The sequence below is a fragment of the Prionailurus bengalensis genome, chromosome A1 (genome assembly GCF_016509475.1).
Source record: "Prionailurus bengalensis isolate Pbe53 chromosome A1, Fcat_Pben_1.1_paternal_pri, whole genome shotgun sequence".
In the NCBI taxonomy this organism is placed as follows: domain Eukaryota; kingdom Metazoa; phylum Chordata; class Mammalia; order Carnivora; family Felidae; genus Prionailurus; species Prionailurus bengalensis.
In genome coordinates this window covers 60,592,864-60,612,204 of record NC_057343.1, presented here as the reverse complement: position 1 = coordinate 60,612,204, position 19,341 = coordinate 60,592,864, and the positions used below count along the sequence as shown (strand labels likewise).

Sequence of the window (19,341 nt, the reverse complement as noted above, 5' to 3'; positions counted from 1 at the left end):
AGAGCATTTTGATTTAGGACATAGTTGTCAGCCTTTTGGCTATCGGATTCATAAACCAATCACTAGTGATTATAATACAATGTATTCATTTTAAAGAAGCCTGGTCAACTTGAGGTACACGAATCATTTGCAGGCTTAAATAATGAGAAGTAGAGAACAAGATCTTTGTAATAATTTCACTGAGAAATTATCTATCTATCCATCCATCCATCCATCTCCCCTTGAAAATATCAATTCCTTTTTGAATCCCAATATACTAACTATACAGATTTTGTTTTATTAATTTTCTCCCCCAGCTTTTTAACAATAATCAGATGAACATTAGGATAATATGAAAGAGTAAACAGATTCTTTTTTTCATCTGTCCCTTATGCCAAATATGGAAGGAAGCTTCATGTGGCAAAAACCAAACAACCAAATCCAAATACAACCAACAACCCAAACACTCAATGTATAAAACAAAAATCTATGTAGCTTGTCATTTATTATTTGATGCATGTCTTCTGCTAGTAGTGAAATAAGCCTTCACATGGGTATAATTGGGGGGGGGGGGAATTACACTTCTTAACCATTCTTTTCTTCTACACATAGATGTTGGTCCTTGAAATGGATTTAGTTCAAGAGTATTAAAGTTAATCATATTGGAATATAACATTAATGTATCAAATTCTATTTCAACATAATTTTAAGGAAAATTTTTAAAGAAATCTAACCACTTAATTTGATGAAGATGTATAATTTGATTTGAAATTAAATTTGTAAAAGTTGTTTTAGTCTTTATGAATTTAAAGTAGTATTTAAGAAATCCGTGTATGAATACTTCATCTCATGAATTGTAATAAATTTCAATAGGGTTTAAATTCACATTTACAGAATATTTGAATTAACTGAATGATTTTGGATACATGAAAACATCAGTTAAATGCTTTTAATGATTACATAATTTCTGACAATGTAATTTATTTGTATTATAGATTTTTGAGTAATATACAAATAAAGCAATTGCTCAGCACCATTCTTTTGTGACTACATCCCAACCTCTTGTCTTATATGGATGAGGTAAGCTACCTGAGCATCTCGGTTTCATTCAAAATTATTTCTCCTCTTCTCCTTGTCTCCTTGTCTCCTTGATGACAAGTTGTGTAGAATCAATCATCTGCATAATTCACATTACTCCTCTTTTGCACCACCAATTCCACTAAGCTTTCTTCAGTCCCTCCTATATAGTGATCAATTCCTACCTTGTTCCATTGCATCCAGTTTTTATCCACAAATGTATCACTTACTTTGTCACAAGATATAGTTCCCCAATTCACAATTCCGATGATTCTCTTCCCTTGCAAAAGACTGAAATTTTCCCTCATGCCAATAGAACAATATTATTTACCATGGATCTTCAGGTGCTCCAAAACCTAGCTGCAAAAACATATTATTTAACTTCTTCCTATGTACAATTTACCTCCAACCTTACTGGAATGTAATGTCAGCCACTATTTCTAATTCCTCTGCCTTTGAATCTCCAAGCTCTACACTAATTAGAGGCAACAGAATTTCCCTATCAGAAACATAGGGTCTAAGATCTGGAAGTAAACGGAATAGCATAGATTTAAAGTGGAGTTTTCAGGGATGTCTGGGTGACTCAGTTGGTTGAGCTTCAAGTCAGGTCAAGATCTCATAGTTCGTGAGTTTGAGCCCCCACATCGGGTTCGCTGCTGCGCAGAGTCTGCTTCCGATCGTCTGTTCCCCCTCTTTCTACCCCTCCCCCTCTCAAAAATAAACAAGTATTTCAAAAATAAATAAATAAAGTGGAGTTTTCAGCATTGGCACATGGCTCTTCAGATTAGCAAAATAACAATGTTTTAGAACATATTTCTGTTCACAATGTATATAAGAAGGATAAAATATCAGTGTTGTATATCAAAAAAAATATGGTACGTGTTAGGAGGGGGGATGCTAATGCCCTCCAAATTACTAGTTGTGCTTACATGAGTACTTCCAATGCAGGGATGATCCATCTCCCTGGAAGGTTTTTTTTTCTGCTCAGGCTCCTCAGTCCATCCTAATTGAAACAGGAAGTCTCAACTCAGTGCTATCACCTAATGAGCCTTATTTCAACTTAGGCTGTAAGAAGAAAACTTATTTATTTAATATATCATTTGAATATATTTTAGGTATGAGATCTAAATGCAACCAGTGCAAAATTTAGATAGGATATAAATGAGACTATTGTGTTGATGGACTCTTTCACATGAAGTAAGTTAGAACCTATTTCCATAAGAAATAAAACAATTTCTATTCAGATAAAAAATTTTTGCAGATGGAAGTTATAACAGTATCTAATATTTCCAAAAATGAACACTGTAAGCCAATTCTAAAAATAATTCTACCACAGTCTCCATCTGTTACAATGCTCTGCTAAATTGTAGGATCCATACTTCTGTATCCTAAATAAGCTATGGTAAGTACATTTTTCCTATGTAATTTTACTGTGGTCCACAAACTTAAGCTAACAATTTTCATATAATCCTAATGATGCTATAACTTAAATAAATAACCATGATTTTAAATAACAAATAAATTAATTCATCAAAATGATAATAATGTATTTTCCATCACATTATATTCTTTAAAGGAAATATTATACCACCACAAAAGAGATAAATAAAGATAGCGGAACATAACAAAATAAATAATTAAGAGTTTAATCCAGGAGTTCTCAGGCATTATCCTAGTTTCACAATTGACTATATTACACTTCATGGAGAAAAAAATCTTCTTTAGGTTAAATAATAATAATTCTGTGTAACAAACCACCCCAAACATCAGTGGTTTCTATTGCAAACATTTCCCCCCCTCCTTGTTCATTGTGTACAGCGGTTTCCTTGGAGAAGCTCTGCTCCAGACTGTGATCTAGTTGGTTTGGCTGGGCTGCTCAGGGTTTGGTGCCAGTTAACCTGACTTTGCATAGGAGTCAAGTCCTTTTCAAGTGTGCTTAGGCAGAAGGGGTCAAAGCCACATGGAACATGCAGGTTTTATGGTAGATCAGAGGAGCAAAAGATATCAGCCCAAACTGCAAACTTCATTTATAATTTCTGCTCATATCACTTCTATACGTACATGAATGTGCAAATCAAATTACCTGGCTAAATGGAAAATAATACTCTTGGGAGAACGGATCCTTCTGGAAGAGGGAGGGGAGTGGACAATTGTAGAAAGGAAATTCACTCTGCTACAGTCTAACCTCTTGTTCATAACATCTGATTTTCTTGTGTATGCAAAATTTATAGGCATCTGCCCATGACACACTAAAAGGCTCATCTATTTACAGCAGTGGGCTGGACTTCCAGGATCTGTGGTCATCTACAATGTGAATTTAGCTTTTTCTTTTCTTTTCTTTTCTTTTCTTCTCTTTTCTTCTCTTTTTCTTTTATTCTTTTCTTTTCTTTTCTTCTTTTCTTTTCTTTTTTCTTTTCTTTTCTCTTCTCTTCTTTTGTACAGACACCTATGAACTAAAAATACACTAAACAATAGAGACAAGAAGAGAGGTGGAATAAATGGAGGATTGTAACAGGTGAAAATAGAAAGAGCTGAGCCTCAGAGAACTCAGTGGTCTCTAGGAACTATGAAACGTTGCTGGGTGGATGTTTCCAGTTCCTTCTACCCTGTGTTTAGAGACTGTACTAGCTTAGGTTTCTTTTTTCATGCTTAAAAGCAGTTGGCTAGTTCAATATTTAGTCTTTGGCTCCACTTTCTAGGAGCCACTTCCTTTTCCAAGATCTTCTTTAGCCATGACTGAGGAGGAAATTGGGGAACTGAGTAACTAATGAAGTGGGGATAATGAATTGATATGAATGTTGAAGTACTGGCTTTCTTTTCATGCATTGTGAGTCCAGTTAAATGATTGAGTGATAATAATCTTGTCCTTTTTTGTACTCTTGCATCTCATTCCAAGGGAAGTATATTCTCCTGATGTGTTTTTTTTTTGATATTTGGGTAAGTGATTTGATGATTTCCTAACGAGATATTGGCCCAAACAATGCATGTTATTTAATTTAAGTGGTTGTTTGATACAACAAAAATATTTGAATATAATTTTTGTAAAATTATTTACTTGATTTTCATAAAGGAATTTTGAATATATATGAAACATTTCATGGTTTTCTTATTGTAAAATAACTTTTGTAAATACACTTTTTAATAGCAATACAACTTTGTAACATTGTTGTTAGGTTTTATAAGTCTAATATGCAGTCATATAAAATGCATACGTGTGATGTTTCATAGTAAATGACATTGTGTAATATTATTTTTCTAAATATCTCATTAAATTGAAAGGACCATTATACATTGCTAATGTTTCCTTTCTTATCCAATTCAAGAAAATGTTGAACATTTGCCAAATATATGCTTGCAATTATTATCAAAGACTCCTGCAACACGGTCAAATGTCCATAGTAGAAGCTTAAAACAATTTCACAAAAATTTGTTAATATGATTAATGTCATGTGATTAATATGCAAATAGAATAAAATTTATGATTACAAAAACTGATATAGCACTCTTGTTTTTATAATATGTACTTTTATTTATTGCTATTAACTATAGTAAAATTTTAAATTTTAGTTTGTTTTCTACTATTTCATATGTTCTCAGTTTATTATCTATTGGAATACAGACAACTTACTTCTATTAACCAGCCATAAGTCAATAAAGAGCTATTAACCAAATGTAGGAGTTAAAATAATCAATACATTTAACTCAAACAAATGTTTAGCCATTATTTATCAGTTATTAAAGATTGATTTAAATTTGCATAGAAGCATTATTTATCAATATTTGTAAAATAGGTTAGCCACCACACCAGGTTTTTTGTGTTGTATATATCAAATTGTTTTTTTTAAATGTTTTTAATGTTTATTTCTGAGACAGAGAGACACAGAGCATGAGTGGGGGAGGGACAGAGAGAGAGGGAGACACAGAATCAGAAGCAGGCTCCGGGCTCTGAGCTGTCAGCACAGAGCCTGATGCGGGGCTCAAACTCACAAACCGTGAGATCATGACCTGAGCTGAAGTCGGTCGCTCAAGCGCCCCGCATATATTAAATTGTAATCACACACACACACACACAATAGTAATTTGTTGAACATCTCAAAGTATTGTCATTTTTTTTTTCAACATTTATTTATTTTGGGGACAGAGAGAGACAGAGCATGAACGGGGGAGGGGCAGAGAGAGAGGGAGACACAGAATCGGAAGCAGGCTCCAGGCTCCGAGCCATCAGCCCAGAGCCCGACGCGGGGCTCGAACTCACGGACCGCGAGATCGTGACCTGGCTGAAGTCGGACGCCCAACCGACTGCGCCACCCAGGCGCCCCAGTATTGTCATTTTCTACATAAAAGCCAAGTGATGCTTTCGTATGAAATAGCTTATAAAATCTATAGCCTACAAAATGTATAAAGGGACTAAACAGGTGAAAATGTTTTGTTACCAAAAGATTTGTTACCAGGTAACAAGGTTAATCAACAAAATAAATGAAGTATTTATACATCATTTATTTTTCTACATGGTAATAACAGCAGATAAGTAATAGCTGATACATACTTCAATTGCACTGATTCAGGAAATATTTTTAAATATTTTTTATGTATCAGAATGGATATCTATACTAGTATCTATCTATCAATCTATCAATTAAGATTACATTTTGCTTCATATAACAGAGAAACCTGACCAAAAGAAAAAAAATGGCTTAAATAAGCCTATAAGTCAGAGGTTTATTTATTTCATGCACCAAGATGTTTTGAGTCTGCAGCTCAGGTTTGGTGGAAAGAACATAAAGGTCATTCAGGACTTAGACTCCTCTCTCTCCTTTAGTTTGTGGCTTTTATCCTCATTGTAGCAGTAAGAGTAATGATAGATGATGTGTAACAAGTCTCTCTCTATATTAGCGTCTTTAATGTGGTAAAATTTCATTTCCTACTCTTCTAAAGTCTCATGCCCTACCTTAAAATTTAACAAAACATGGTTAAATTATTAGTATAACATTTGACTTTTTAAAGAAAAAGTATCATGCCTTACTTATCTTTATAGATCACATTTTATATGCGCAAAAATGAGTGTTGGACTACACTACTATGGTAACAGTAACTGTGTTGTGTGTTTCTTACGCTTCTTATGCACCATTGCCTACACATAGCAGAAAAGCATGAGGGCCAGAGCACTGAACGCAATCATTTTGTGATCTATTAATACTTCTGAATTCTTTAGAAACCTATTCCCTGTAACTTGTAATGAAAATGGGCTTAAAGTGACACAAAAAGGCAGAGGGACAGAAAAGGGAATTTTTTTCCTGTTTTGACAAATTTCAACTATACCTTTTAGGTGCTATGTTTTCCTCACAAGATTCAAGCTGGGGGAGAAAAAAGTGAAAGAACAATTTGAAAAAAGAACTCGTTACAATAAGGAAAAAAATACTAATTGAATGTTCTTTAACAGATTAATTTAATAATATACATTTATTTCTTATGTGCTCGCATGAGTGTGTGTGTGTGTAAGAGAGAGATATTATACAGTTCCCTGGTATGATTGGTAGTGAACAACGTCTGGGAACACTAATAAAAACAACTGGTTTTACCTTTGTATTTAAAGTAGAAACTTCTTGGAATTGCAGAAATTCATTGCTTTTCTGCTAAATCATTAGGTATCAAATGTGGTGGACATAAATGCATAAATAGTGGATTCTATTGTTCTAGGATGTTCAAACTATGTAACTGATTTTTTTTTTCTTTCATTTCAGGCATATTGACATAGGCATCGAAAAAACCACAAACTAATTCTTTTCCAGTGTCCTCAACTACCTCCATCTTTACTTCATGAAATGATTAAATATTGTAAATAAATACCTTTCTTCTCTATCCAAATTAAAATTCTAGAGGATTTCCTCTAAGCCATTAATGTGAATAACACTAATAGAGTTATTTGTACATCATTTGTGTGTTATTAGAAATAATGTCAGGTTATGTATCTCAAATATTTATTTAGCTAAAATTTTCTTAACCTTTATTCATTTTTGAAAGACAGAGAGAGGGCATGAGCCGGGGAGGGGCAGCAAGAGAGGAGACACAGAATCCGAAGCAGGCTCCAGGCTCCCAGCTTTAAGCACAGAGCCCGTCGCCGAGTTTGAACCCAAGAACTATGAGATCATGACCTGAACCAAAGTTGGACCCTTAACCTGCTGAGCCATCCAGGAGCCCCTTGAATGTTTATTTATATGAAGACACGATCTTTTGATTTTCACTTTGCTCACTAGTGTATAGTATACATTTGAATATGAAGGTGAAAAAGAATACATTTAATATATTGTTTAATTATGTTTTTTTACTACTAAACCTACACGTTGAATTCTTTATTTAATATTGGAAAGAAATTGTGTGTGTTTACTCTTTTTAGTATTTAAATAGAAATCTAAGGCATACCATCTTGAAAATGTTTATTTTTGGAGGAATCCTTTGATAAGACTAATTTACCCTTAACACATATGGAAATAATTGCAAACTTTGAATATTTGCATATTTTTGATGATATTAAATTATAACTATATATATTACTCTATGTAGTTCTCCCAAGCAGATAATATGACTCATTATTCTTTCCTTCTTTTTTTAATACCAAACAATAAACAGAAAATATTTCAAGGCTTTCAAAACCAGACATATTTAATAATTTGTACTGGAAACAAAACCATATCACAAAATCTACTGCAAAAAAAGAATCATCCTAGAGTAAATACATTTTAAAAGAAATGACAAATTTAAAACTTATTTAACCTAGATTGATAATTAATGAAATCCAGACATTGTCACCATTATGATGCTATTGGCCCTATTATATATTTTTTTAAGTTTTATTTATTAATTTTGAGAGAGAGAGAGAGTGTACACATGTGGAAGGGAGGAGGGGCAGAGAGAGAGGGAGAGAGAATTCTAAGCAGACTCTACACTGTCAGCTCATTATTGGCTCTATTTTAAAATAAATGAGTTAGTCACACAACTTTTAATCCAGCATATAGATTTTATGTGAGGTGAACTATTATAAAATAAGTAAAAATTATACTTATATATGAATATATATACATGACATGTTTAATTAATATACATTAATATTAATAAACATATGAATGAATAACTCATAGGATTTGCTGGAATTGAATTGAAAAGATTGAGCATCTTCTAAACCATCTTTATTTAAACTGCAGGAATTCTGTACACCAGTTTTGGAAATCAGAGGAATATTTCCATTCAGGATCAGAACAGCTATTTTAATTTCATGTTCACAAGTTTGTTAAGTGTATCCATTCTTGATTAGACCATTTTCTCAAGTCAACATTCAGGTAATTCACAATTTGTTTCAAACTTATTTTAGAAACACATATTGCTTTGCATTAAATTGGTACACTGATGTCAGTTTTCAGAAATTGAACTTTGATCATGAGGCTATGTGTTAGTATATTTTGTTACCCAAAATATGCATTTATTTGTGTATATGGGATGATATATGTACTTACTGAAAATACAAATATTGCAGATATTCATTTCTGTTAAACAGTCATTCTAATCTTCTAGGAAGTAGGGAGGAAATTTTTTTGTTAGCCATCCTTTATTAGCATCCATGGATTGCAAAGTTCCAAATGAACTGCCTTGAGGATGTATAAATTGGAAAGCAACTATTCAAGATCAGGACTGCCTAAATGGGATAATAATAATGAGGAACTTGGTTTTTAGAGGCCATAGACCTGAATCGGAGTCTGAATGTGAAAAGTATGGTAGTTATGGACAAAGGAGGTTTTGGACAAAGGAGGTTACCTCTCTGAATCTCAGTGTCCTCATTTTTGAGTGGGTGGAGATCATAATAATGGCTAATATTATTTGTGTGTCAGATTGTTCTACATTAGCTACTTTATTCTTATAATAACTTAAGGGCTTTGCACTGTTTCCCCCATTTATAGAGATTTCTGAAGATAAAAGATGAAATATAAATAGTCCAGGCTTGGTGTTACCCAAGTTATAAACAGCAGAGCAGTAAAACAATCATGAACAATTCGTTCTAGAGCCCAAAATTGTAACCAGTACATTGTTTTTTTTATAAGACTCTTACGAGGATTAAATTAGAGCATATGCATGTAAAATGCAGAATGAAATTCCTGATACATAGTAAAATCTCAAGAGTTATCCATTATTTTTGCTCTTATATATTATTAATTTGCTTTCATTGACTACGAATAATTTTAGCATAAATCCACTTAGTCTATTTGATTGAGTAGAATAAACAAATGTCAGTTAAAACAAGGAAGCGTAAATCATCCCTTAAATATAAAATTGTAAATTAAAACATGTTATCACAAATTTATTAAAAACATGTTTATGTAGAGTCATGAACTTTTCATTCAACTATTTATCTATTTTAATCATATTAATTATATTTTAGTATTACATTTTTTATGTATTAGAGTCATGAAATCATAGTCAAAAAAAGATATTCTAGTCTTTCTCTTTTTTTCACCTTCTGGGGATTATTTTGCTCCTCTGGCTATTATTCTCTTGGCTGAAGCAACATTTATGTTTAACTTCAAATAAAAATGTAAACTATCATATTCACATGAGGAATTATGCAGATAAATGCAGATTATTGTTTAAAAACCTTCAGTTTACCACAGTCCTACTGATGGTTTTGAAATGGTGTCCCTAGAAATAGTGAAGGTTGGTATTTTCTTAATATTTAATCAACTTTAACAAATATTTCTACTTATTCATAAACGATATGTATATGGAATTCTTTCAAATAAGAGGCCATTTTGACTGCATAACTAATTAAGTAAATACTTTCAAAGTGATACTAAATAGTGACCGTTCCTTCTTTTCTAGATACAAAGGAGAGAAGTAACACCACGGACTACATGTTAATTACTGCAACAAACTCATTATATCCAGTGCTTGCACACAAGCAAAAGTTATCTGCCATCCTCTCTCCTTGCATTCATCTGTCTTTCCTTATCTGTGTTCTTTTTTTTTTGTCCTCTTGCCATTTGGTGGCATATTCATTTTTCAATCACTTTACCTTGGCATCACTGACAAACCTTACTCTTTTTATTTTCTCCCACATCCAGGCTGTTCATCCAACACATTTCAAAATTTTGTTATTTCTTCCTGTTCCTGTCTTTAAAAGCTGTCACTTCCTTTCTGTTCCTGAAGACAAAAATCCCCATCCTAGCATTTTTATGTACAACAGCGTGTCCTCTTCTCAAAATTTATTCCGTGGTTAAACCACATAAATTGGCAGATAATGTTCCTATTTTCCATTCAAGGTGATTACACATTTTACATTAAGCTGCTTGCAAGTTACTTCTGACATTACTGCAGTTGAACTCATTTTTGACTTACCCTGGGACTTCCTATTCAGACTTTTCGAATAGAATCTCCTGCCCACTTTGCTTCTCCACATCGTTTTCTATGCCAGTCACAATTCATTTATAATTGTCATACTTGTGGGATAAAGAAGTCTCCGACTTTATAACTTTGTATAAATCAGCATAGAGTAGGACATGTGGTATGAAACAGCCTTTGAGTCTCAGTGGCTCACGACAAGACAGGACAATTTTCTCTCAGTGCCAATTTCAGGTTGACTACTGTCTGAGTAATAGTTGTATGATGTCTTCTCTTTGGGTGCAAGGCTAATGGAGTAGCCTCAGTTTAGAACATTGCAAGTTTGTGGGAGCAGGACATAGGAACCATGTCCTGGCTTTTTAAATATCTGCCTTAGCTGACAAAGACCACTTCTGTTTACACATTGCTGAAAATAAGTCACATGACAGCGCTCCAGTTCAGCGGCACAGACACCGTGCCTTTGAGGCAAGGGCCCCAACGTGTTTGGCCAATAGCAATGTGATTTGCCTCAACCTCACAATCACCACCACTGCTTCCGAACTTATATATACATTTGGATGAAGAAAATTCAGTTGATTTAGAAATAGGAAAAACATAGTTTATCATCATTCCTCTGAAATTAGGTTGTCAGTTTGAAACAAATCTCTGTCACATTGTAAGTCTGAGGGGCAGAGGCAGAGGCAGGGCAAAATATACCTCAGAAATATGAGCTCCAGAAGGCCTTATCAGAATGATAAGAGGCTATAGCAGCTCCTTCTGTACAGTTGCACACACAAGCACTTTTGTCAATTATTTTTATTCAAATATAAGGGTCAGTGATGTAGTGTGTGAATGTCACAGTTTAAAAGAATAAGTGGATGAAAAGAACCAATTAGGAAATGCATTAGGCAGGGCGCCATTGTGGGAGAAAATGTTGACTAAGTTCAGGACCCTTGTCTGAGACATAAGAGAGAATGCACTCAAAAGATTTGTGACTCGCTAGTGAATTTGAATACCATCAAGGTGAAAGTCCTCCTTTTAACTAAACATGTAATTATAGTTGGATTTACTAATTGATTTTTATTGCTATGAAGTCTTTTTGACTCTATAATTATTTTAAGTAAATTATAAAAATACTTTTAATTTTAGTATACTCTCCAAAAATATTCAGTTCATTGAATACGTCAGTTAATTGTTTAAAAAGTTTGGTGAATTACATTAATTCCTTTTCTTGTTTGCAGCTAGATGATGGTATCAACCAACCATAAGGTCTCCATGCTATGGATGATCTTAGAAATAATAAAATCCAGGTTCACAACTAATGTGGAAATTGTCTTCGCTGTGAACTAGTAGCTACTCTTTCTCTTTGTAAGTCTCTCTTAGGGAGCTTGATATACATCACTTGACAGCTTATTATATTGTAAACTCTCCTACTTTTTAGGCAAGTCTTCCATCATGTTTACTTAAAGTTCATTTTAAAACTTCTAGTCTCTTATCACAGTTCTACCCACGGAGACTAAAACAGATCTATTTTGTATTTTATGTTATATAACTTCAAACATTTACAAACTTCTATGGATTCTTTTGTACCTTTTCCTTACTTTTCCAGAATATATAACTCAATATCTCTGATATCTTCTGATATGGCAAAATTTATAGAACCCTTAGTAAGCTGATCAAATTCTTCAGGACTCTTATTCACTGAAGAAATATTTATTGTCCGTGTACCTTATACTATCAGAAATTGTGCTGATAAAATGTTGATCACTCTAAAACAGGTTTTACTCTTATGAAACTTACTGTTTAGTTGGTAGACAGATAATAAGATATAATCACAGAAGTTCACATACAGTTACAAGCATGATACATTATCTGAAGGGAGATTACTGTATGCTTTCTTAGTACCTTACGTGGCACAAACTCTCTTACATTAGATGTTACACTATGTCTTATCTGTTTGGCTTGCACATTATATTTTCTCTGTCACATCCTAAGCTGTATTAACTCTATTTGCAGTAGCATTAAAATAAGGGCAAGATACTGGTCAATAATATATGATTGCAGTTTTTAAATATGTTATGATATAGAGAACTTTCAATGAACTTTTTAATTCTACTTCCAATTCATATTTGCCATATTATTACCTATTTAAAAAAACTTTAAAGAAAAACCTACCTCGCAAGACACAAATTCCCGCCCCCCACCCCTGCTGGGGTTTCTCGTATTTAGTTGGAATTATTTAGATAGAATTTTAAGTTAAATTTTAAGCCTAGGTATAATGCAGTGTGGAAAGAGAATAAGGTGTTGTTTTGGTTGACCTTAGAAATCTATGGAAGGTGTCAGGTTGGATCACAAGAGACAATTGCTATTTGTTCCTCCTTGCTAAGGGTTGACAATAAGCCAGAGTGCAATGACTTATTGTTTTCACCCAGCCAAGAAGTAAAAGTCTCATTTTATTCTTTTTACAACTTAGTAATCATAGGATGCTCAGGAAAAGCCTAAGGTAGAAAATGTATTGAACTAGATAGAACTTAGCAATTTAAGGAAAACTGCTGTTCTTGTCCTGTAAAAATGAAAGAGATGATTGAAATTTAAGACATTAGGAGGTAAAAGAAATTGAATTCTCAAGATTAATTTTTTAAAGGACCCAAGGAGTTAGTTCTGTTTTTTTTTTTTAAAGAAAAGTTGCAGTTGTAACTTGCTATGAGAAAATGAAGTCTTCAAATTCCATTACATAAGGAGAAAAACTCCAGTATTTTATCTAGATAATTTACGTACAGGCAAGGTCCATTGGAGATAGTTTTCTAAAATTTGTCACTGATGGGGACAGCAAAGGAAATACAAATGTTTCTTAGATTAATACAGAGTAAGGATATTAAGAGTCTAATTTAAAGGACATATTTTCGAATGAAATGCCATGATGTTAATTAATGTTTACTAATAGGATAGTAGTTTTATTTGATCAGTTTTCTAAAATCTGAAAGAAATACTTTATTTACATAAAATATTAAAATACAAAATACAAAATATCAAATAAAATAAAAAGTTGATGCATTTTCTTATTTAGAATAAATGTTGGGACAATGAAAATATGACAATGGCAAAAAAGATGGTCAGGAAAAACTGTGACTAGCTGTATAAAGTCTCCTTTTTTCATTCATACCCAAGCTTCATGCTAAAGCCACTGAACTGAAGTCAAATACGTTTCCCTGAGTGTGTCTGTTTCTCAGGTAAACAGAGGTGTTGGTTTATCATCAGTTTCTGTATGCGTTCCCCTAAAGTAGCCCACAGTTCGCTTACAAATCAATGTTTAAAATACCTGCGGCTTTGCCTTCCTTAACAGTCCTTTTGTTCATTTTTTCTCAGAATGCTATATGGGGCTGTCTTGCAGTTGATCCTGGATTTGAAACTGACAGCTGTGAACTAGCAGGAAAATGATGTGGCAAGAGTTGCCATTCCTGAAGAGAATTCAAAGAAGTTCTATTTAGGCAGACTGTGCTCACTCATAGAACACAAATTTTTATCTTCTGAGTCCCTTTGGGCCATATGGACTTCAAAGTGCAATATATATACACACATACATCCGTATGTACATATATCCATGTACATATAGAAAAATACATATATAGTATTAGATTTATAAATATAATATAAAATAAATATAATTTATTTTTATGTAATTATATTATTTAGAAATTTATTTATGTTATTTACTTAAGGTACTTATCTATTTTTATATTTTTATATATATAATGCAAAAAAGGTGTTGCGGTATACATTATACAAATATTATGTAACACTCTAAATTGCTTCTGGGCAGTACCCTCTAGTCAAATCCATGAATATTTCTTTACCCAAATTATATAGCAGTCACACTAAGAGAGATACATAACAATTATGAAGCATATTATGGCCATTCATGGTCTGTTTAGAGATGAGGTAAGTATTTTGAAAATATTGGGTTTTTCAGGCATTTTATATTTTATTTGTATGATAAGCCTGTGTTCACAAAATATTTATTGTTTAAAAATATTTATTCTGAATCTAATGTCTTCCAGGTAACCTGTTAGGCATGGAGAAAAAAAATGTCAGGGAGTAAGAAATATAAGGCTAAGTTTTTGGTTTCACACAAGTTTCAAGAAATCTGAGATTCCAAGTTACTTATGCCAGAAAGGATTGTCTTCAGGTGCTCCATGAGAGGAGGCCTTGAGGCCATCAGGTACAGGCATCTGCTCCATTGCCTCCCATGCCACCATAGAAACACTAATTGGCACTTACTTCACAGCACTGGAAATATTTTTATTTATGCTGTCTTGTTTTACTAGACTGTGAAGTCCCAAAAGCAGGAGTCCTATTTTACTCATATTTTTACTCCCTGTACCCAGCCCGTTGTCTGGAATATGAGAAGCACTAAATATATACTTAGTAATAAGTACAATGAAATGATTTTCACTCAAATGTTGGGAAAATAACCAAAACACTTAGTGGTTCTCAATGTTATTGTCCAGATTATATTAAAGCTTCTCTTCAGTCCATCAGAGAATGTTTATCAAGAACATATAAATTCATTACATGCAAATGTGGGAAGCAAATCTGAGTCCTGATCCTGGTTTCCAGTACTTGATATGTCTTTAGGTGGGAACATAATGTGAATGCAAAGTGAATGCAGGCACAAAAAAATTAAAGTAAAAAGCACAACATACTCGTTACATAGATATTCATCAACAAAATATTAAAGATTTAATTTGAATGAATGAGTATTTGCTGAAGAAATGGCATTTATTATTCTCGGTTGCTACTTTCCTTATCCTTTAAATGAAAACAAATAATGGCAACCCTATACCATCACTCTGTACAATTATTTGAAAAGCAAAATCATTTATTTAATACAGTAGCTCAGGAAAGGAAGGAAACACATGTTGAAAAAAACTAAAGAAAAAAGGTGCATTGGCATATGTTGAGAGAATGGAAAGAGCATTTCAGGAAGAGGAATAGCCTTTTTAAGGATGCAAATTAATGTTGTCTACAAGAGGTACAGTGGTAATTAAATATACATAGATGGGTTTGGGAAGGCTAAACCATGAAAGCATAGTGCTAATGCCTAGGCATGAGTATTAAGGGAGGAGTACAGTTAAAAATTAGATCTACTTGTTGTGTTCCATTCTTATTTTATTGATTCAATTTGATGGGACCATTTTCTTCAACCCAGTAAAACGTGTTTTCAAAACTAATATCCATAATCATGTTGAAAATGTACCACATTTCACTGGGCAATAACCATGCTGATATGGATTACTACATACTTACAGATTTTGAATCATAACATAAAACTTATTTGCAAGAGTTTCAGCAAAATTAGCTTTCAGGAGAGGGGGGATTCAGAACCAGACAGGACTGGAAACATGATTAAGAATTCAGAAGTTGCCTGTGGGGAATTTAGGGAATTCAAAAGCTTGGTTATATCTGTTTAGGAGAAGAATGGTGATACTCAGGCCTGTGTCCCCATCTTGGTTTCAGGAGATTTGCCTAATTACAAAGGTTCTCCAGGTAGAGTAGTACTGTAGACCACAGGCTTTGAGAGAAGGAGGCAAGCACTGATTAACAGAAGCCCAATGGTGTGCTGGGTGGCTCAGTCGGTTGGGCATCCAACTTGAGCGCGGGTCATGATCTTGCAGTTTGTGAGTTTGAGCCCCATGCCTGGCTCTGTGCTGACAGTTCAGAGTCTGGAGCCTGCTTCCGAGTCTGTATCTCCCTCTCTTTCTTCCCCTTCCCTGCTTGCTCTCTGTCTCTCTCTCTCTCAAAAATAATACACTTTTTTTTTAACGTTTATTTATTTTTGAGACAGAGTGAGACAGAGCATGAACGGGGGAGGGTCAGAGAGAGGGAGACACAGAATCTGAAACAGGCTCCAGGCTCTGAGCTGTCAGCACAGAGCCCGACGACGCGGGACTCGAACTCACGGACCATGAGATCATGACCTGAGCCAAAGTCAGCCGCTTAACCAACTGAGCCACCCAGGCGTCCCATAATAAACATTTTTAAAAAAGAAAAAAAAATACAGTTATTAGAACAGTAATAGCCCCGACATTGGGAAGAAAATTGTACCTGTAGTATGACTGAAAAACTTCACTTGGAAAGTCTTAGATGTAAATTGAGGAGGATCTGGTGAAGAAGTATCAATTCAAATGCAAAGAAGATAACCCCTTGTGTGAAAACACAGAAGAGTAGCAACCCAAGGATTACATAAAGGTGAATCCCTCTGGTTTCAACATGAAAACCAAAAGAAAATTCTTTTTTCTTTGTAGTCATGCTCATATTTCCTTACTTTCTTTTAACTATGAAAAAGTCCTATACTGATGGTCATTTAATTGTTTAGGTGCCCAAACATCATAGCAATTGGTTTTACTTACGGTATTTTGTTTCCCTATCTGATCTCAGCATGCTGCACAGTAGGTTACACAAAAGACTGCAGGACCATGGGATAAGATAGCCTTGGGATGATGGGCTTCTGTTAATTTTTTTTTAAAGTTTATTATTGACAGAGAGAGACAGAGCATGAGCATGGGAAGGGCCGAGAGACAGGGAGACTCAGAATCCGAAGCAGGCTCCAGGCTACAAGCTGTCAGCACAGAACCCAATGCGGGGCTCGAAATCACAAACCACAAAATCATGACCTGAGCTGTAGTCGGCCTCCCAACCAACTGAGCCACCCAGGCGCCCCTGTATTTTTTTTTCTTTAATCTAGGACTTTAAAATTTCTCACTTTCCCTTGGTTACTAAGAGAGAAAACTGATGTTTAAGCATGCAAATAATTTTGGGTCATCTAAAGAGTATGTGACATTATACATTGCCTAAGAAAATTTTTCTAATAGACATAAAAATATAAATTGTAGGGGTGCCTGGGTGGTTCAGTCAGTTAAGTATCTGACTCTTGGTTTTAGCTCAGGTAGGGATCTTATGGTCCTGAGATGGAGCCCTAAACTTGGGTCTTGCTCAGCATGGAGCTTGCTTGGGATACTCTCTCTGTCCCCCTCCCTTTGTCTCCCTATCTCTTTCTCTCTTTATGCCACTCCTCCGCTCATCCTGCTCTGTCTGTTTCTCTCAAAATAAATAAACATTAAAAAATTAAATATATATATATATATATATATATATATATATATAGTAGATAATAAACATGAAAAAAGAGAAGTCAGCAAAAAACATATTTGGGAAATCTTCAAGACCAGGAACACTTATTGGCCTTACTTCTATGTAAGCAAATTAATCGTCTTAATCATTTTCATGTAAAGAAACAGCTTGGGAGGAAAGTGAGTACTAAGAACAGCTGGGAATCAGTAATGAGGAAACAAATCTGGTCTTAGAATGCCTTGAAAGGTGGCTGAATTAGGCAACATAATTTTAACACTTGATATAAATATCCACATTATTTCACTAAATATATTTTTTTCTGGGATCATTTTTGTCCCTGCCCACCTCCATTAGTGGATATACCATCACCACTGGGCTTTTCAAACCACAAAATCAGTTTTTGATTCTTTTTTTAAATGTTCATTTATTTTTGAGAGAGAGAGTAAGTGGGAGAGGGGCAGAGAGAGAGGGAGACAGAGGATCCAAAGCAGGATCTGCACTGTCAGTGCACAGTTAAATGTGGGGCTTGAGCTCACAAACCATTAGACCATGACCTGAGCTGAAATCAGACCCTTAAATGAATGAGCCACCTGGACACCCTTGTTTATGATTCTTTCAAGTCTGTTTCCTTACTTATGTTTTGAGTAAGAAAGGAAGTAGTGCTAGGAGGACAGGATGAAAGCTGACCCTGATAGAAACAAAATGAAATTTGCTTCTCTTGTCACTCTGTCCCTTTATTCTTTTCTTTATTATTAACGCGTTTGCCCTCATTAATTTACAGCCCGAACTCAAGGTGCCTTTTGGCTGATTGTAATCTCTTCACTCTGCTTCAAGTAGGGTTATTTGGCTTCACATGGACCCACATTATAAAATCTTTTTTCTGACAATACCTGTGTAGCTAACTTTAATAATTTCTTGAGAGGATATTAAGAAAAATGGAGTAGATTAGATAAATTTCTTTATTTTCTTATTTTGTGCTAGATGTCCTTGTAGTGAGAGCCACATTTTAATATGCCATAAATATTACTGAATACTTGATTCTTTCATGTTTGCAGTGTCATCTATTATACTCAACCTATATAATTTACTTGAGTTTTATCACGTGTTTATCTATTTATCTTGTAGGTGTTCAAACTAAGAAAAAAAAGAAAGATAGGCAGAAAGAGTGGAATGAATATTCTTATTAGTAGTCGTTATTGGGACTTTTGGTCTCAGTAGAGATTTGTAAGTACTCAAACTAAATAAATTCAATACCTATTTAATACTTAATTTGTAGAAAACACTGCATAGTAAAGAATTTAAAAATGGAATAATTGCTTTTCTCAAAGGAGTTTAAATCTGTAGCAAGAAGGCAAGAGCGCCCAGCTCTGGGTCCCTAACAGACCACGTTCAGTCACTGATCATTGACAAAATCCAAAGGCAGAGAAAGGGGTGGTGGTGAAACCAAAAAGGAATTTATTTCAGTGAGGAACACTGGGAAGACAGCAGACTAGTGTCTCAAAGATTGTCTCCAAAGAACCAAAAAGACTTCCAGGTTCAGATAGGCAAACTGTGGGGCAAAGGTGGGTGAGTATGTGCAGATAGGCACTGAAAGGCAAATGATCCCTGCCTTGGAGTCAACACAGGCAGGGTCTTGCTGGCTTAGGGCAGTTCTTATTGCTAGAGGGGGTGGTTTCAGTTTCCATCAGGGTCTTCCACCTGGAACAAGAGACAAGCTAGAAAGAAGAACCTATCTAGAAAGTCAAATGGAAGCAGCTGAAGTCTTCTTTCAAATCTAGAAGAGGAAAATAC

The 19,341-nt window shown here is 34.3% G+C and overlaps 1 long non-coding RNA gene across 1 annotated transcript; it reads left to right on the top strand.

Moving 5' to 3' along the window:
* Positions 1-8,240: 8,240 nt before the first annotated feature.
* LOC122467811 lies at positions 8,241-13,999 on the top strand. Its single transcript, XR_006293089.1, has 3 exons — positions 8,241-8,390; positions 11,661-11,787; positions 13,786-13,999. It is a non-coding gene; the product is annotated as an uncharacterized LOC122467811 (long non-coding RNA).
* Positions 14,000-19,341: the final 5,342 nt, after the last annotated feature.